At 37.5% G+C, this 21,694-nt stretch overlaps 1 protein-coding gene across 1 annotated transcript in view; it reads left to right on the top strand.

The window, feature by feature from the left end:
* The first annotated feature begins 353 nt into the window (after positions 1-353).
* The window catches only part of DIRAS2 (DIRAS family GTPase 2), a 28,533-nt gene continuing 7,192 nt past the window's right edge, over positions 354-21,694 (top strand). The window contains exon 1 of the mRNA XM_075211138.1: positions 354-734. The gene's annotated coding sequence lies outside the window, so the exon portion shown is untranslated. The remainder of the gene's footprint in view (positions 735-21,694) is intronic.

Raw genomic sequence — 21,694 nt, 5'->3', positions numbered from 1 at the left:
CTGTAGAGTTCACATATTTCAATTGTTGAATGGCGCAGGTAATATTGCTAATATGTACCAAATCAGGTTTAAAATAAAACCAAACTTTTTTAAGCCCAATCCTAAAATAGGTTCTAATAGTCATGGATGCGCACTATATTTATACGTTCTCAGCAGGCTGAATCACACTGCACTTTCTGTACATTAAGTTTTCCATCACATAGATCTATATTTGTTCCAAACCTGTTAACTAGAAATATCAAGTGTGCCTGAAAAAAAAAAGGAATGTTCTCATGAACATTCAGTAGGTGGCACTTAAAAAAAAAAAAAAAAAAAAAAGCTTCTTTGATTGTGCAGTCGCCATTAGGGAAACAGAAGCAGAAGCAGGGGCTGGAGCCAGTGCATCCTACAGGCTGAAAAGACAGTGTAGCCAAGGTACTGTGGCAAAAGCATCAACCAAGGCCCAGGCAGTAACATACAGAGGGGGAGGGGAGAGAGAGCGAGGGAGATTGATGAGAGAGAGAGAGAGAGAATTGGGAGAAGCCGGAGAGTACAGCAAGAAGCACACAGCAAATCCAAGCAGCACAAGGCAACAGTAGTGAGCCGGGCTCACACAGTGCAGCAGATTGAGCTGCAAATATCTGTCACAGAAGGGACAGCTCCTTGCCACCCAGATCCAGATTAAAAAGGCAGCTCTGCTTGTATTATGACAGCAAAAATCTGAAGATCTCCGTTGCTGATTTGTTCCTTACCAGGTAATTCTCCTGCATTTTACCATGTACAATGTACATTTCTGGTGCGATGTTGCTGATGCTGTTTATTAAAAAAAAAAATGATCCAGTTGAATTTGAGAATTAAGGTCAGTAGCATCGACATCAACACCTTTGGGTACTGTACACGTTAAAATATTATGATGAATGTTTTACTGGGGCTAGATGATGAAATATCTAGTGTCATTTAAGTGTGTGCGGTCTCTATAATAATTTGGAGACAAATATTTGCTGTATGTAGATTTTTATACATGCTTACACATATGCATAATTTACAGTACACATGCACATCTTGCTGTAGGTTGAATGCAGTGTTGAGTATTTTTGTGCTGATCAGGCAGAGAAGTGTTTTACCTGATCCTTATGGAATTTTACATAGGATGAGATAAAGATGTTTCTGTCTCTGTACCTCTCTCCCCCTCTCACTGCTGGTACAATGTATGCCCAGCAGGATAGCAACATAAGAAGACAAATCCGTCCCAGTTCTGTGGAGGATATTTTCAGTTAATGTACCATAATCCTGATTTAGGATCAATACTTTGCACAAGGGAAGCAATTAGACCTCTCTGCTTTGTTTTCTAAACTTTAAAGAATAACAGCCTAGCCGGTGTGGGATGTTATAAGGGAGGAAATCTGGCCTTTGATTATTGGGCTCCTGTTAAACATTACCATTGATTTTCTGATCCGAGGTGATTCAGAAAAGAGATACTGAAACACCACATCCTTTAAATCAGCTTAGTTCTCTCAATCTCAGGCAGTGTATGGTTAAAAAAAAAAAGAGATTACGTTTGGGGGGGTCAGCAGGGTTTTGTAGCTGCAATTTACATAATATTATGACAAAATAAAATGTTTGTATTTGCAAATTTTGCCTGTTTAATTGTAACAGGCAATACACATGTAGTATAAGAAGTTAATGCTGCCAGCCATTGTGATAATATATACATTATTTAGAATAATTTGACGTCTAATATGGTTGAGGCTTTCGATTCCACAAAACGGGAAATCAATCACGTACTCTAAGTCCTATATTACATTAAAAAGATGCTAACATGATTCTGAATACATTATGATTGGGATACAGAAGAAGGCAGTTATAAGTAATGTAATAAAAAAAGAAATAACAATTGAGCAATGTTTTTTTAATGAGGTGATATTGTTTACAGACATTTTGTGAGAGATGTGGGTTTAGCAGCAATGTGTATAAAATAGTGATAGGACCCTTTGACACATATTGTTACAGCTGATTTGCAGCCAGTATACCGTACCCTGATATTTAACCTCCCATGTGATGTAGCTTTGGCTGCCATCTAAAGTTAGATAATCAGATAATCTCGGATGCTTACATACTATAATGAACAGTCAATCAGTCAGTTTGTGCAGGCTTTAATTATACAAGCAAAAGGTTACCCAGTATGTTTTTAAAAACTGTTTTTATATGTTAAATAAGAAATAGCATATTAAATGAATACATCAATTAAATAGATACTCTGTTGTTCAATAGGAATTCTTAAAGAATTCTTAAAGAATATGTTCAAATGGCCCTTTAAAAATAAAACATAGATGCTTTATTGACAGATTTTGCTTGATTGAGGTCCAGTCACAATTATTTTACATGAAGGTATAAGGTGTCAAAACGAGGGAAATCGTATGGACTGAAGAACTGTGACGAAGATTATCCATTAAGCAGTACTATCTTCAGTGATAAAAACTGCGTTCCCTTATTTGCTACACTATAATACACATGTATGTTAATGTCGGGACATTATTATAACAGTATTGAAACACGCTAATTTATTGTATACATTATACAAACAAGCCCCATTCGGTAATTTGATGGATAACTCTAGAAAGCTAATAACATTAACAGATGAAACATTGGGGCTTAGTAGGTGTTTCAGTACAAACGTGCAGAGACCCAATAGTTTCCAGCAGTCCCTCAATTTTCAGGGGCCGTCCCTATTTTTCAATATTGAACAACTCCACAATAAAATTCCTCTTCATTTATGCCTCTTAGATGCAATTGTTATAAGCTGTTCTTATAGCCCAGACTTTATTAGTTGACAATTATTGAAAAGTATTTAAAATGCAAAATAGTATGTTGCAAATTAAGGAAACATGACACATTTTAAAAATGTTTTATAGTTAATAAATAAAAAAGTAAAAAGCTTTGTATATAAACCCCCCCCCCCCCCAAACAATGACGCAGGTTGGTCAGTTTTAAGTTCTGTGCTGATGCCGCATTTCTGATGTGTCAAGGGTTAGTTCTTCAATGCATCTATAACTACGCAATACTAGTAGTTAGTACTGTTCATATGCAGAGTGTCTCTCGGGGCAGTTGAAGCAGGGGCTGGCCTAGGGTGATGATGGAGTAGGATGTTCACTGCCAAGCACACTGTGGACACTGGTGAAAATTAGTTAAGAGAAAATTACTAAATTGAAATCTACAGAGAAAATTAATAAAGCTGTTTTTTACACGTTTCATGAAAAATACAGGTGTTTTGTCCAACTGAATGAATGAATTAATTGCCTTAGATTATAGTCTTCATTAATATTACACTACTCTGAGAAATAGCACTGATATATTTCCATATATCATCATCATCATCAATTTATATAGCGCCACTAATTCTGCAGCACTGTACAGAGAACTCACTCACATCAGTTCCTGACCTGTTAGGGCTTACAATCTAAATCCCCTAACATACACACACATAGACCGAGAGAGACTAAGGGCAATTTAATAGCAGCCAATTAATCTACCAGTATGGTTTTGGAGTGTGGGAGGAATCCCACGCAAACACAGGGAGAACATACAAACTCCACACAGATAAGGCCATGGTCGGGAATCAAACTCATGACCCCAGTGTTGTGAGGCAGATATAATAAGCACATACTCATTCCTAGGTACTGTTGCATTGTTAAACATTACAACCAGAGGGGGCAACGACTTCCATCTCATTACATAGGGCAATTGTAGTTACTCATCATCCAAATCCTGTGATCTTGCTAGTACAGATAGTTGCCTACTTGTCCACCTTTCACATGCATACATTGCCCACATTTTGGTTTTAGTACATTCTCTGGGAAAGTCTTCACTTACTTTTACAGGCTCATGGATCTGTCTGGAAATGTCCTTAGCAGAAAGACCAGAATGTCATTATAAAGTCCATCCTATTAACACTGTAGGACCACTATCTTGGTTTAGCGTCATTTATGTCTTCAATGAATTATGAGATTGAGGAGACATCAAGATTTTTTTTATTACACCACTATTATTATGACACTTTTGTGTATTTCAAAGTTCTTTTTTCAACATTGGTCAAAATGAGCCTAAAAATGTTTTTTCCCAATGTAAAGCGCACTTGGAGGGTTCATTAACATCCCATTTAAAGCATAGGCCAACAACTAGCTTCCTCCATAGCTGAGAATGTGAATAACCCCCCACTAAATACTCCCTAAATGGTCCTTAAACCTCACTTAAATAGTCTCATCCTGTAAACCCAAATCTTGTTTTTGTATATGAGTGCATACCTAAATGCATTTGTGCATCTAGCCCACTCTCATTAGTACCCCTTTCACACCGAGGCATGGACCCGGGAATAACACAGGTAGTGTGTAGGTGTGAATGGGTCAACCTGGGTCATGTGACCTGGGTTAATCCCGTGTTGGAGCCGGATACGCTGCAGTATGAAAGGTGTTCCCGGGTTATTCTACTTGGGTTCTGTTGAAAGCAGCTCGTTGACCTCTGCTATGTCATCTATATGAGCCTCTGCTGTCCCCTTTTAATGACTCAATTTGATAATGCTCGGCAAACATGGGGACAGTGTGAAAGCTGACGACCTAGGATATACCCAGGACCAAAGTGCGCTGTGAAGGGTTACAACATACGTGACCATGTAAATAAATCCTAGTCGCAGTGAGGCGCAGACGCAACACACGTCAAAACAGGGCTAAGCTGTGCGGCAGGAATTAGGTGGCGCAAGCGTTAGCTAGCTGCGGGAACTGCTCGCAGCTCCATAGGATATTAAGAGTGGGACGCAACTGGGGTTGCTTGCCACTCGTAATACCCTACCAAGCTGCGGCACACCCCCACTCCTATGCTTCTTAAACGGACTTTGTGTCCGACTCTAAATGAGGTCCAGTATGTTCATATTGCTTAGAATATAGCTTCTTTTGCAGCACAGGTCTTCATTTACGTGTAGACTGTGTACCCTGAGATGTGTTCCCTGAGAATTCTTGCTGAAAAGCACAGTTCCCCCACACTGAGGTTACCTCATCTTTGGCTGGACAGCTTGTTGCTGCTATTATACTGATACATTAAAGGTGCCCTGCAATGCCATGGTCTTACTCCCCTGTGATCTATAGACTGGAGGAGGGGACAGCCAAACTGTGGGAGAACTGGTTCCCCAGTAAGGCTTCTCAGTGAAGCCCTGTACAATCTGAGCAGCTGGGATAGACTTATGTGTTTGCACTGGATTAAGTAAAGACATTTCATTTTTATATTTAGTGCCCTTTTCAAAATCAGAAGATATATTTATTAAACATACACACAGGGTAATACGTTCATAGAGGTTAAACCCAGAAGAAGGTACAGAACAGGGGTGTAATATTTAAGAATTTAAAATAATTAGCTCGTTTGTAGATGTAAATGCAATAGTGCTTTATTTCTTCTTTCAATCAAAATTCATCAGCTGGTTTTCAATTAGAAGAGATTTTATCATTTATTTTTACTTAAAACCCAAAAAATCCAAACCAGCATATAAAAAATATACATGTCTCAAAACAACAGTGGGATTAAGGGAAACAAAAGTAGGAATCACTGGAAAAAGCACAGGATTGTTATTCTAGTGGTAGTTTTATTATACATGTCCCTACACGCACATTGCACAAGTGACATGATTATATGTAAAATATCTTGTAACATATATCCTCATTTTGAGTGAGTAGCGATGTCACCACTTATATTTAGATACTGATGTCACCCCCATCATTTATATAACACATTTGTCACATGACTCATTTTGAAATGATTCCGTACTGGATTGCATAATTGTCAGTGAAGGTAAAATACACCTTTATTTTAGTTACAATGAAACAGAAAATAATTATTGTGCTAATAAAGGAGAGAGTCAGGTAGAGATTATCTGTATCTGTATCAGCAAGCTAAAGTCTCCGGAGTATCATGCACTCTTAACTGAACGCTAGAATAACTGATACATATATGAAGGTTTAGTAAACAAACCATAAACCTTCCCCTTTAAGCTTTTGAATTGTATTTTATTTGGAATACGCAGTAGGTGACTGCTGATTGAGCTCTTCCTACAAGTGCAAATACTGCAGTGTTTAGTAGTATTGTATATCACTTTAATCCTTGGCACCCTCTTTGCAAATCAATAATGAACCTGAACAGAGAAATAAGAAGAAAGTAGCAGCGGCCAATATTTTTAAATGATCTGTGTACGTTTCCTGTAACCCATTCCATTTCAGAGATAGAACTGTACCAAATTCTTAAAGGGACTCTGTACTTTGATGAAAATGTTTAGGTCATTTACAGGTGCAAAGCAAGTGTTTATGTGCATCAAGATGGGAGTTTTTGTGTCATTGTTGTGTACCACCCTGGTGGTACATTATTGGATGGCAAACATGCGATGCTTACATCAAATAATGTGTGACACCCTCTTCAGCCAGGAATGCCCACTTCTTCCCTGTGAATGGTGTCCATATGAGGGTGTACAGCCCCTTTAAGTGATAGACATGAAAAGAAGCCTTGTATGTGCATCACATCAAATGAGCAGGCATTGCTATGTCTAGTAATATCCTGGAATGCCCGTTGACAGCTTAAACACTGATACTGCTGTGTTAAAAATGTGTGTCACATATGTAACGTATTTAAGGAATATTTGGGCACCAGGTGGCACTGTTCTTGTTGTTGTCTTAAAAATAAAATGTAAGCTCACTTTGGCCTTACCTTGTCTCCATTAAGTGTTTGTATGTAAGAGTGATAGGGCATGACAAACATGAAGCAATTATGTGGTGTTGAAAGCATAAGCACATTGCTTTATAATTACATTTTCTAGTAAATAAAATAAATGTTCAGAGCTCATTTATGCCCTTTAATCCATGTAGTGTAAGTGTGCTTTTGCATGTAACACACAAATACTGGGCAGCTTTATTTTAACACTGATTTAATGTCAGGAACATTGAGAGGGGTAGGATGGGTAAAAGTATACAGGAACCTTCCATCCATTGGGGCCCATGGTGGGGATCATGGTGAGGCTTCACTTCCTATTGGTCCACGTTGTAATAATCCTCTCGGCTCCGCATGCATCATCCTTTTTTGCCAATTATGGGCCTGATGCAGAGTTGGCTGCAAAATGGGCGTAATTTATGCTAATCAAACAGGTCATAAAAATTGCATATTTATGCCCATATGCTGAGTCATAACATCTGCAGTATATAATCCTAATTTACTCCAGACATACATCAAAAACACTTACGATGCACTTGTGCCTATGTTTTTAAACATTTGTTTCATGTGCAGCAACGCATTTGGTATTAAACATAAAAAAACTCTTCGTCCTTACTGTACTCAGCCTAGGTTGGAATGCCCCCATCTTGCACTATCCCACCTCTCCATGCACAGACTGGTGTAAGTGGCAGAATCATGCAAATCTGCATGCTCAGGTGTGCCCCCCATTCTGGGTATGCATAGAGCGATTTCATGCACGATGCGAGATCCTGTGATCACATCGCTCCCTATAAGATGAGTGTGGGTGGCCCAAGTAGCAGCCTCATTGGGCCCAAGAATATTTTCCACGGCCCTGGAGGTAAGGCACGTCCCCTTCCCAACTCTAAATCTGTCTGAATATTTTGAATCCCACCTGCAGTGCAACATTGTTTTGCCAGGATGCAAAATTTGGATTTACTCCGAAGTCTAAATGAGTTCAACACTAAGGGCTAGATTTACTAAACTGCAGGTTTGGAAAAGTGGAGATGTTGCCTATAGCATCCAATCAGATTCTAGCTTTCATTTATTTAGTGCATTCTACAAAATGACGGCTAGAATCTGATTGGTTGCTATAGGCAACATCTCCACTTTTTCAAACCCGCGGAATTTGTTCTTAACATGTTCCCAGTCCTACCTCAATCATGCTACACAGCAGAATATGTCATTGTCCTCCCAGGTGTAATATAGTATATACATTCCACGAATTTGCAAATGTAGTGCATAATTGCATTTAGCCTTCCTTCTCATACAAGCTTTGCTCTCATACAAAGACATCTAATCAGTCGGAATGAGCAAAATCAATCCAACCATGTATAACCCCTGCTTGCTTGAGTGGGTGGTGATAGTGTGGTATCCTTAACCAGCACTGGTGCGTTTGCTTTTTGGGGTGCGCACGCAGTCTTGCAAATGCTGGTGTTGCATGTGCAGCTCATCCATCTATGATCTCTGTGGAAGGAACTGGCATCACAGCACAGCGAGTGAGTAATAGCTTGAGAGGGTACATAAAAGTTATTTTTTTTATGTCAACCTATTTTATAATGCAGACTAAGCTCAGAGGTGCATTTCAAAGCCGCTCTGCTCATTACTCATTACATCATGTGCAGTATAACTGTGGTTGCCATGGTAGTCATGTGATACTACGGAAACTGTGCAGAATTGTAATTCATTAATAGCAGCCTGAAGAAATAAAGAACAAGATAAGGAAAAAACTTATAGCTGCCACAGTAATTTATGTTAAACACACCACATTTTTTCATGGGATTGCTGCTTTAAAATTGACATTTACAACTGTCCTCAGATGCACTTACATAAAAGCTCATCAAGTACATCTTCATCACCATCAACAAGGACAACTCTCTGAGGATGACCATCATATTGCAATACTACTGTCTCATCATTCTCATCCTCAAACTGATGGAAATTGTCACTGGCATTAATTGTAATTTCAGATGTGCTTTATTAACACCAACGCTTGACTTGATATACTGGCAGAAAAGCCTGTAAATATGTGACTAAATAAAGAAAGCTCTGTTTCACAATTTGGTCAAGGGAATAATAGAAATTAATCTATTAGTTTCATTCGTTACTGTCATGCGTTACTGGACTTATAGCCAAAAAAACCCAACGCTATGGTTTAAGGGAAGTTTTTTGTGGGTTGGGGGTTACTTTGCTTCAAATCATTCTCTATAACAGGGGTTGGCAGCCTTTTTCTATCAGTGTGCTGGCTAAAATCTAGTCAAGCCCAGATGTGTCCGTTGCGTATATGTGAGTATATATATATAGATAGATAGATATATACATAGTTATGCCCCCAATTCATAGTATGCCACATAGTTGTGCCTCCAGTACATAGTGTGCCTCATACTTACCTTTGGACACACGTCTTCAGTTCCAGAGTAATACCTGCACTAAAGCAGCCGATTAATGGTGAAACTGAGCTGCTGCTCATGCGTAGCAACTCTGTTTTGGCCATTTTTGCTGATTTAGTGAGGCAGCTGCGGAGCTTCCACGTGCCAGACAAAAGTGGTCCATCTGGCATACGTGCCAAGTGTTGCCGACCCATGCTCTATAACATAAATGTCAAACAATACAATAAACATGATATTGTGGCTTCCCAATACAATACACAATTCAATAAGAAGGAATAGACAGACTGACCAGTGGTGGTGACAAGTGCAGAAAATATAATGCATTGTAAAAATGCCACCAGTTGAGATGAAAATGTATTGCTTGGGTATTTGTTTAAAAACCCTATATTACATGGTTGAATGTGTGCCAGAGGGGCTTCTTTATATTCCATGCACTGTGATTGGCCAGTTTTTACAAGGAGTGCAAATCATGTTTCTATTGTACAGAATCACTGACTCAATAATCTACCTGGTTTCTACGTTTAGTCCCTGTATGCAGGGCTGCCAAGAGGAATTCAGGGCCAACAACTTCATGGGGCCCCCTTATAGTTGAGAATGTAAAAAAAATTTGCGCCGCCGCACACAAATTGCTAGTGTTCATACAATTGGGGGCGTGGCTATGCATCATTGGGTGTGCCCAGCCCACCCTCCTACAGACCTGCATTGTGTTGTACACCATTGAACGGTCACCAAAAAATTGAGATTGTCCCACTAGAATCACAACATTTCACACACTCTGCTGCTCTCTCCTACCTGTTCTTCTCACTTTCACCACCCGTGGCTGCAGGTTTCTTTAGTTGCGGCTTGTCTGGATCCTGGAATGTTAGGGGCCCTATTTGGAAAAAAAAATGGGTACATTTAGAAAATTAAAGTTAGCCCCGGCGTTAAATAAATAGTACCCATGATTAAAAATTAGGCCTTCCTCCAGCCCCAACATTAAAATAATAGTATTCACATTTAATACATAAACCTACTTCCCTCCCTGCAAACAGCCCCAGCAATAAATTAATAGTATTTACATTTTAGAAATATACCTATTTCCCGCAACCATCACTGCCATTAAATAATTCATAGGCACATTTAATAAAGAGACCTCATTCTCCCCAAACTCCCCCCACATTCAGTAGCCCCCAAACCACCCCATCTTAAATTAATAGTGCCCACTATTGTGCCTCTCTTCCCCCCTTTTTCCTAATGCTATGCCTCTCCCCTGCTTTTTCTCATACTGTGCTTCTTCCCCCTTTTTTCTCATGCTGTACCTTTCCCCCCCTTTTTGTCATGCTGTGCCTCCCCCCCCTTTTTTCTCATACTGTGCCTCTCCCCCCTTTTTACTCATACTGTGCCTCTCCCCCCTTTTTCTCATGCTGTGCCTCTCCCCTTTTTCCACATGCTGTGCTTCCCCCTTTTTTCTCAAACTGTGCCTCTCCCCCCCTTTTTCTCATGCTGTGCCTCTCCCCCCTTTTTTCTCATGCTGTGCCTCCCCCCTCATGCTGTGCCTCTCCCCCCCTTTTTCTCTTACTGTATCTCCCCCCTTTTACTCTTACTGTGCCTCTTCCCCCCCCCCTTTTCCCTCATACTGTGCTTTTCTGATTTCCTCCCTTTTTTTACTTACCTTTTTATTAGCTTCTTTCTTCTCTTCTGTCTTCTTGCTTCTTTCTTGGTCCTCTCTGCGCTGCTCCTCACTGAATGTCAGGCGTGACTTGATGGCGTCATGCCCAACATTCAGTGTAAACAGAGCAGAGAGGAGGGAGGAGGAGGCACGCCGGCGCCGCGATCACGTGAGTAGATCTATTTTTTTATTATTTTTTTTGCTACACTACTCCCCCCACCAATAAAATGGCTGAGCCCCGATTGTCTGGAAGGTGGTGAATTTATTAGAGCAGATTAGACCAGTTCCATTTGCACTTCTGTGCCAGCATTTTAATTGTGAGTGAAATAGCATCTTCTAGAACAGTTTAGTGTATTTTTTACTTTTCCATTGGTACTGAACAATGACAGGTAAGTGGTTGTAGGTAAGTTAAATAAAAAACAGTCTATAAAAATCCCTTGTTGTAGACTATAAGAAAGATGTTTATGTTCTGTTTTCCTCATTAAAAGTTACAAATGTAGAATTTTCTGTAATAATTCTGCTATAAACTGGTAACAATCTTACCACGTTTAGTAGTTATACTGTATATATTAATTTAATGTTTTAAATTTATTGAAGTTACTGAATTGATAAATGGGAGTAACAAAAACATACTCATTTAGCCCAGTGGTTCTCAATGTATTTTAGTACACTCAACCCTAAAAAATCTACAGAACTTTCTGAGAAACGCCTGTCTGTCCATATCCCATCCCCCACCAAAACTGGGCTACACGGTAACTAAAAAAATATATATTTGAGTAGTAGGTAAAAAAGTACGTAAAAATAATATAAAATACTAGCATTTATTTACTTTTATATACGTTATAAAGCATTGTTATCCGCTTCTGTGGAAAAGTGGACAAATTGGAGGTTAGTGAAACATATGTGCAAAGTTTGGTGATGAGTCATTAGGGGTGGTACTAAGAATCTTCTGGATTGTCCGTGCGGAATGTTTAGTGTCGAATGTTGCCACACAAATTTGACTTTGTACATATAAATATAAAATTGTCTATATTTGTTTTCTTCCTTTGCATTTTTGTTTTGCAGATATGGTGGTAATGTGGGAAGTATGGTGACATAAACTGAGGCTACTGAATCAGTCAGCAGATTATTTGGGGGTAATAATGTGAGCAAAAAATGAAATTACTTTACAAAAATATTACAATTCTGGCTAAAAAAAGGTCCAAATTATAGTCTTTTACTTAGATAGTTTTCTGTTATGCACCAGGCAGCAGAATAAGTAAGGCCACTACCATTTCTACTTCTCTCCTTCGGTTGTCTGCTCATTTTGTAAGCAGGCATGTATTATCAGTTCCCTTAGATGGAAATCCTCAAAATGGTTGTCCGTGAAGACAGGAGATGGGACTCCCGGTCTAAACTCAAATGGTAAAACATACCGGGCTTGAGTCATTAAGGAGAGCAAGGAGTAAATTTGATCTTGGACAAACCATGTTACAATGCAAGGGGTGCAAATTAAGTTATTATTTTTCACATAAGGAAATTACTGTCTGCTTTTTCATGTAGGACACAAATATTTGATAGCTTTAATTTTACACTGAAATTTAAACTTGATCTAGGACATGCCTTACCCCAACTATAAATCTGTTCCCACATTTCAAATTTACCACCCCCTCCAATGCAATATGGTTTTGCCAAGGTGCAAAGTTGCTCCTTTTTTTGCTTTGGTCTCCTTAATGACTCAGGCCCAACATGTATGTTATGTTTCCTGTGATATTTCTGAACATGGCCCTGTGTGTGAATTCAATTGCATTAATATACAATCTGTTTACAGCATTTCTGTTAAGGAGAAGACCGCAAGCCCATCACTCATTCTTTGGCTTATGCACTGCCTTAGAGTAACGCACAGTTGTGTTACTACAGTCACATTCACTTTAATTAAGCAATACTGGAATATCCTCCATAAACAAAAATGCAAATGGCTTTCCAAACATATTTGTCAGTCACTTGTTTTTCGGTCCATTTAAATGTTATATCTAATATGGGGCTTGCTTCTTATTTATCAACAAAAACAAAAAAAAATTCTTTTTATGCACCTTGAAAAATAAGGTTGTAACATAATGCTATTGAGTTTTCTAGTTTAGATTGGCAAACATTTTATTGGTCATTTAAGCAAACTTTTATTCTATTACCATTTATTTTAAAAACAGATTCTATAGTGATGTACAGCAAAGAAGATGGTCACTGATGTTAGCAAATGCATATACACTCACTGTAAAAGGGTACATAAAACCGTACGATTTCTAAGAGTCTGTTATTGTTCTCTTAGCACTGAGGGTCGAATGGTGAGGTAAATATGATAATATGCTAATGACCATTTAATATCTACCTTCATTAATTACAGCTCACAAAGCTTAGGTTCTAGTTTAAAACCAGCTCTATTTTAATATTTGCTCAATATACTCTGACACACACAGTATATATAATACATGGAATAATGACATTCATATCAAGAAAGATTTTCCACAAAGTCTTTTTTAATATAATATATATTCTTATTAACAATAGGTATTTTCAGCAAGTCTTTACACATATATTAACATAGTATAGAAAGCATAATATAATTTACATCAAATTCAGTGCATTGCCTACTTCAACTGTTTTATCGATGTGTAAATGTGTCTTATTTCATTATGTTACTAAGTTAACATGGTAGTACGTGTATATGTATGTATATTTATGTGAGTGTAGTAATAATGTACACCATATGGTGAAAGACAAAGACAAAACAATAACACATGACCCACTGGCAGCCATCTTTAACATCACATAGCCCACTGGCAGCCATCTTGTCTATTGTCTGCATATACTGTTTAATCCGAATTGCTTGTGTTATACCACTCAAGGGGTGTTGATTTATTACACAGTATTTTACTTTTGCAGTAATAATCTATAAATCAAGTACAGTATAACTTAATTTTAATATACACAAACCATGTAACAAACATATTACTCAATACAGTCCATAAGTAACAATGCAGTACTTACAAGTCCATCACAAACATCTCTTTGTCTAGCAGCCACTACACATTATCCACATTACACCTATTTCACATGAAAACTTTTACCATTACAGCACAAATATTATTTATCTGTCACCAATCATGGTGATTTTATAACTAACATCCCATGAACTCAATTTCTCCAGAACTAAACTGCATTTTTTCAATCTAGCCATCTTTAACCCAAAACCACACATTCTAAATAGTCTTTACAAGTACCATGTATTCTTTCCCAGGTAACCAAACAATATAACTTAAACTATCTATCCCAAGTAACAATTTGCAATCACTTAGCAATCTTATACTTGGAAACATTATTTAACTTTTCACTTACAATTTCACTTTCTAAGTAACAATCTTATTATTTTACTAACAATTTCACTTTCTAAGTAAACTTATAATCTAACACTTCTTAAACAACCATTTTGTAAGCTTTCAAGTCACTAACAATATCACATACAAAATAAACTAACACAATGCAATTACCTATGTATCCCACGCTAAACAATATATATTAAACATATTTAACCATTATATAGCCCCTCATGATCAAATATTACCACAGTCCAGAATGGCTTATTAAAGAGTCCTGCTGGCTTGTCTATCGTGCTCAGAGAAGAAATGTGTGTGTCTCGGTGTCCAGCTAGTGAATGAATGACCTAGAAATTCTATTCAAGTTTGACTTAAGTGTTGTTAATTGCACAGGCCTCTATCTGCGTAGTCCTTGTACCGGATGTGTGCCAGGCCTATTCCATCTAAAGAGATGTTAATTACAAAAGGTCTGTGTAAGTCATTTTTGTAAACCAGAAATACTGGTTTGGTAAATCTAATGAAAAGCGGGAGATCTCTTTATCATTGACCAACAAATACCCACTGCTACAATTAGCTGAGAGGTCATTGCATGTGGATGCTCACAATCTAGATGACTTTGTGAAACATAGTCCAGAGTTAGTGGTCGGATGTTATATTTTGTCAATCTCATGCTCAGTTGTTAATTTGGTCCGAATTTCAGAAAGACATTAAATCTCAGGATTACATCATTTGAATTTTTTTGTGTATTTCTGTACTTGCACAATGTACAATGTTAGCTTTGTGTACTGAAAAAACAAATAACAATGACATGGTGTAGATTTGTGTTAAGCTCAGATGCGCAGTGGTTAGCATTGCTGTTTCTCAGTGCTAAGGCTGTAGGATTACAACTAGGGCACTATTTGTGTGGAATTTTTTGTATTTACGCCTGAGTTCATGTGGGTTTCCTCCCACAGTCTTAATTTACCAGTCCTATACAGGTAAATTAAAAGACTTTGGATGAAAATGACCTAGTTTGTGTGGTGGAAAAATCAGACTGTAAGTTCCACTGGGGCAGGGTCTGATATGAATATTTAAATAATTTTCTGTTAAGCATTTCAAAATGTGTTTGCGCTATAGAAATAAAGGTTTAAATAATAAATGTTAAAGTGTTTTATTTAGTGGTAGTTGTCATAGCTGCCACAGTCTTGTATTGATCATTTATTTATTTTTTCCTTTTTTTCTTGTTGATGACTACAGGTAATCAAGGTTGATCCCAGCTAAAAACAATAGTGCTGCAGTCCGTTCCACATTAGTGTGTAATACTCAGGAGCCCTCTGGTCTAGTGGGCTGACCTTTACTATTGCAAACAGCGTGTCATACAGTTTTCTATTATTTTTTGTGTCAATCAAGTCTGTTTGCTTTTGTTGGAGGCACTGCGGATATAAATTCAGAGTATTTATAGACAGAGGGAGCGTTGTTGTACCCACTGGCGTGTTACATTTGAATGTTCTCGGTGTGATAAAAAAAAAGTCTGCCCCATCTGTGTGTTAATTCACTTTCAGGTTTGTCACAAGTTATATGTTGTCAGGTATGCAGGAGATGAGTGATTATCAGGTAATGAATCTGGTTTACAGACAAGACAGAATAGCAGCTGGTGTCTCTAACACTATTAGACTTTGTGGATTTGTACTTAAAATCTAAAACAGATTATGTCCAGGATACATGGAACGAAGACAATTATAGACTCCTGCTACAATACATTTCAAATACAATACATGGAAAACAGTTAACGTGCAGTGTTTCAGATATCTACTGGTATGAAATATCAACACTGTATAGAAAAATAATCAAAATGATCTCATACCTAAATTGAAGATGTCAGCCTCTGAAGTATAGCTTACATATATTGAGGTACATTTATAAAAACTACACTGCGCTACAGACAAAACAAACAAAAAAGCACAAGTAAGGGCAAAAACAGTTCCCACTTTTTACAACAGATACAACTCTATATTGCAATGGCTGGAACTGTATTTCAACTATAACATAACTCTTTGGATTTTAGTTGTACAATGAGTCAAGGTTTATAGTAACCAATTGCAGCAACATATCAATAAATCCTGTTGTAGGATTGCAACCCTTAAGGCATAAAAAAAAACACAGCAATAAGGATAGTGAGCACGAGGAAGAAGAATGAATTATGAGGTACTGAAAGATGTAAACACAGTAAATTTATAGATGTAAAACAACATTCTGTAAACTGTATAAAAGCACAGATCTCTTTTTTTATTGCAATTCTGTTTACACTATGTCTGCCTAGTTTTCATATCCTTGCCCCAGACTGCTCTATGTTCACACATTTAACTTTCACATGTGTCGAATCTAAATCAGATTGTTCACCTGTAAGTGTCAGTCTATCATTTATGAGCTCATCAGCTGGAGAGGTTTAAATACACTGCTTGGTTTGAGTGTACAATAAACTCTGCTTTATTAGTTACAAGTCCCTATCTATATAGCAAAAATCACGTATTACAGAAAAGTACGCCCCAAAAGGTTTTAACCACTCATGCTCCCTTTACACAAATGTTAATACATTCTCTCATTATCACACAGGAATTATTCCCAGGGGGGGTTGGTTTATCTCCTGTCTGCTATGTCCAAGGTTATAAGCATAGCCTTGCAAATAATGAATTACTCCTACAAAACAGGTGCATCTAATATGTCTTTAAGCTATAACAGAACAAAATGGCTATAAGGCAACAAGATGGCGTCAGCTTAGCAAAATCACATTTCTCACATGCGGTATCTGTTATCCATTCAAACCATGCCCAAACTGTCCTATGGATAATGTTAGACTAAGGAACCAATCAGATTAATACATTTTTCTAGTGCAGTTCAGAAAATGAAAATGCTAGGGCTAGGACTATCTATGCCAAAGATTTGCCTGGGAACATTTTTTATTAATGAACCCTTACTAATTGTAAATTAGATAATCGGTTAACATATTTTCATATATTTACTAATATAAACTGATTGGTACTCAATATCTTCAATAGCCAATTGTATGTTTTAGGGTTAGTGGGCCTTCAAATAAGTTGGGTACTGTAAGCTACTGTGTTTTGCAAACTGCTTTAAATAAGCTTATATAATTTAAATATAAGCATAAGTGTAAAAACTAGAGTTCCATTTTGACCAACAGTTTCCTTATGGTAATGGATGTGGTTTTTTTTTAAGACCTGAGGGTATATTTACTGAATGTTGTCTGTAGCAACCAATCACATTCTAGTTATCATTTATTTAGTACATTCTACAAAATGACAGCTAGAATCTGATTGGTTGCTATAGGTAACATCTCCACTTTTATTTAAACCCGTAGTTTAGTAAATACACCCCCTGGCGTGCTTTATGTGGATATGGGTGTGGTCTGGGTAGATGTGGGCATGGTTTGGATGGATCAGGAGCATAGACTAATATTTCAATTTAAGAAAGTTGGCAGGTATGTCATTCACACTGTGTAGTGGGCTCACTAGTGCTGCGTTAGTAATATCAAGGTTATGTGCTGGACTGTAGCATGGTATCTGTTGATAGTATGCAGATGTAAGTGTGTTTCTAACATTAACACAGATCTGAACCCTGTTGTACATGCTATAAGCAGCACATCAATAAAAGACCTTTATTTAGTTAAATCTACATTTTAATAATGTCTTGTACCCACACACTGTGTGTGACATAATGAGAAGGCAGTTGTGGTCATTTACAGTCGTGCTGCTTAGTTACAGTGCAAATATGCTCTTGGCTATAAAATGTTGAACATATGTTACACTTGATTTGTGACGACAGCATATTTACAGCTTGCTTCCCCACACAAGCGCATCCTTATAGCTATAAAAACCCACCAGTGACCTCACTAACAGTGAGGCATTGAGTTGGCAATAGGATATAGGCATCTGCTGTAAGCTTAGCCTTAGAATCAACATGTTACATCAAAATAACTTCACTTGATCTAATTGTGGATTCTAGTTAGCACAAATCTATCTATCTATCTATCTATCTATCTATCTATCTATCTATCTATCTATCTATCTATCTATCTATCTATCTAGATCAACACACTACTAACTACTGTATTTTACTTCTATTGTTTCCATGGATAAATAACACTAATTCTAACTTTAGGGTCACGGCTGTTCCTCCAATGAGGCGAGTTTCATTAAGGATCTTAACTTAAGAAACTTCTTATTTCAGTCTCCTGGACAAAACCATGTTACAATGCAAGGGGTGCAAATTAGTATTCTGTTTTGCACATAAGTTAAACACTGACTGTTTTTTCATGTAGCACACAAATACTTGATAGCTTATTTGTACACTGAAATGTAAAGTTGATATTTGTGTGCTACATGAAAAAACAGTCAGTATTTAACTTATGTGCAAAACAGAATACTAATTTGCACCCCTTACATTGTAACATGGTTTTGTCCAGGAGACTGAAATAAGAAGTTTCTTAAGTTAAGATCCTTAATGAATCAGGTCTCTTTTCTCAGGTAACACAATGCTAGGGGTGACAGAATTGAGGTTCTCACCTCGCCTCCTGGACCCCAACTCACTTTTCCCCGCTTCCGGAAGCACTCAGTCACCAGTGCTTTGTAATAAGTGATTGATTCAGTGCAGTGACTGACAGTATGAGAGGCGCAGAGACAGGAGAGTGGGCGGTTCTCCTGCACCCACTTCAGTAACTGCTACAGCAGTGATCTACTGGTGACTGGAGCATTTGGAGGAAGGGGAACAGTACTTTATGTGCTGTCTCTGGTGGCAGAAGAGGGCTGGGCCTGATTAATATTTCTTTAACCCCTGCCACCACTGTGTATGTTCGCTTCCTTTCAAGACTCGGCTCCACTTGGCTTTTTAAAATGTCAACAACAATCTTTTTAGCTCATTTAGTTTTCATTAAAAGCAGAACTGTATAGCAGAACAGATGCATGAACAATCGCTGCTGAGAGTCAAAATGTGAAGGGGGAGAGAGCTGTCACGCCTGCGCCTGTTGCCATCCTTGTCTCTCTCACTTATCCTCAAGCGCCCTCCCAAGGATACCTCATTGTCTTCAGCCTTTACCATACAAGTGTTCTCTATATTATAAATGTAATTTAGGTTTATACCTCTCACTATCATAATTTGGCACCCTGAAAAATGTTGCAAAAAAAAAAAAATAAGCCTTGCACCCTACGCTGCAGCTTAATATTAAATGAGGGTTGATGGGGAACAGTGCTTGGGACAGGATTCTGAGAGTGGAGACTGTTTAGGAAAAAAACTTGTAATAAGAATAATGGATTTTGTTTCATCTTCATGTGGATGTTAGTCTGACCCATATGAGAACATTAGGGCACTAAGAGAGGAGGTTAATCAAAGAACATGGGGTCAAGTATTGATTCTTGAGGTATCTTAAGAAAAAGCAGAATTGGGGAGAATCTGTCACTGGAGACAATGATTGAACCATTTGAAAAAAGTAGTTGCTGAAATGTTCTTTGAATTTCGTAGCAATGATGTTCTTGGTTGTGAAGTAAAGTAAGTGAAAACCAGATTATATGGGGTGCAGAAAAGAGTTGGAACTAAGAATAAGGCATTGTGAGAAGAGTGCTGGCAGGATAGAGAGGTAGGTTTCAGTGAATGCTTTTTAAAAATTTAGATGATTATGGAATGCATTAAGGAGAGAGGAAGAGAGAGATTAAGCATTCATTCTAGTGCAGGGATACGTGTGACAGAGTCATCGTGAAAGGATTTCGAGGGAATAGGATCAAGCAGGCAGATGGTGACATAAACAGAAGAAAGAAGAGAAACAACAACGTTGAAGGGCTGAAGTAGATGATGATTCATGGTGAACAGTATATGAGACAGGTTCTTTAGAGTGAAGGATTAAGAAGAGATTTTGTTTGCTGGAATTGTTTAGCAAGATGCTGGACATGGAAGTCAGAAACCCAGTGCATGAAACTTCACATATGGGAAAGATGCTCTAGGGGATCATCTACAACCTGTCTGTGAATCAAACAAGTAAAAGTTTAAGGACTGCTTGAAGCTGGGACAGAACAGATTTTGGTGTGAATACAAATGAAGGCACAGTTGTAGTGACACTACAGTGCCACACATTAAATTATCTTGTCAAGTGTTGCCCTTGTGTGATTGTGAGTGACCTGTTTGCACACTTGTTTAGATTTTAGCTTTTTGACTTGCATTGGATTAATTTAAAACTTTCCTAAATATATTGGATGTGGTTTCAGAACAAATAATTGATTTTTAAGTGCTATTTTTTTTTATCAGCATCATGTGTTATAAGTTTAGATTTAGTGAAATATTAAATGTAAACCTTAAAATATAGACTATTATGATATCACAGAATTGTATAACAAATGCATTTAACACTTTTAATGATAAGGAAATTAACTTTAATAATTCTCAATACCAGTGTTCTTGTTTTTTATCTATGAAATTGCAGTAGTTGATTTTCTCCAGCTTTCTCTGCCTGGACCAGAAACCATCCATTTTACAAACCAAGTAAATGTTATTTTGACTATGGTCAACTGATAATTCAGAGATCTACCACCTATGGGTCTTAGTTTACTTGTATAAAAACCCAGTGCTGGGATTACATTATATCCAATTGATGCCTATCTTTCTTTTTGGAAATGATTTAATTGATTATACAATAATCATATGTTCTACCAGTGACTTTTGTCACCTGTAATATTTTTCTAAAAACAGGTTGTCTTTTTTGAAAGTGAAATGTGTACAAATAAATAATAATAATTTGCTGCAACATATAGTATTTCTACAATCAACATAATATATATATATATATTTTTATATATATATATATATATATATATATATATATATATATATATATATATATACAGCTACCCTGTAGTATAATATACACAAATGGGTATTGTGTAGTGCAGTAAATGGTTCTTCATGCCAGCTTTTTAATGCAGTGAACATGAATATCCTGAGTGATTCACAACTAAAGTGGTCAAATATCTAGCACAGCATCTCTACTAAATCCTGTCTAAAGCTGGATACTACAGATTTCTTTATCCAATTATCGTGCCGATCACACTATAAGCGACCGTTTGTTAAGATATTGCATTAGTGTGTACACTCCCATGATTTTTTTATCGTACCAAAGCGCATCGTATCACTTTATTTGGCTTTATAAACTTCCTAAAAGTCATGTTCAACGCTGGAGCGACGTTGGGCAAATGTGGAAGTGTGTATACGCTCACGATCAACAGTGTAGGCAGATCTCTATAGAGTGTGCAGAGTCAAAATCTTTTAAGCAGATGCTTATGAGAGATGAAGATCACAACATACACTAGGCATCAACATACTAGTGTATTCCTACCATATAATATCTGTTGTGTTTTACAAATGGTGAATTAAGCTTTGACGGCCAGAGGGCAATGATAGAGGATGGGATCATTGGTACCTATGGGGAGATGAACATCATAAAATAACACAACAGATTGTAGACTGGCGAAAGTAAGGCTCTTCTGTCTCCCATCCGTGATGCATCAAGCTTGGTGTTGGGATAGAGATAATAT

The sequence above is a fragment of the Mixophyes fleayi genome, chromosome 1, assembly GCF_038048845.1.
Source record: "Mixophyes fleayi isolate aMixFle1 chromosome 1, aMixFle1.hap1, whole genome shotgun sequence".
Lineage (NCBI taxonomy): Eukaryota > Metazoa > Chordata > Amphibia > Anura > Limnodynastidae > Mixophyes > Mixophyes fleayi.
The sequence above is the reverse complement of the archived record's forward strand: the minus strand, read 5'-3'. Positions and strand labels throughout refer to the sequence as shown.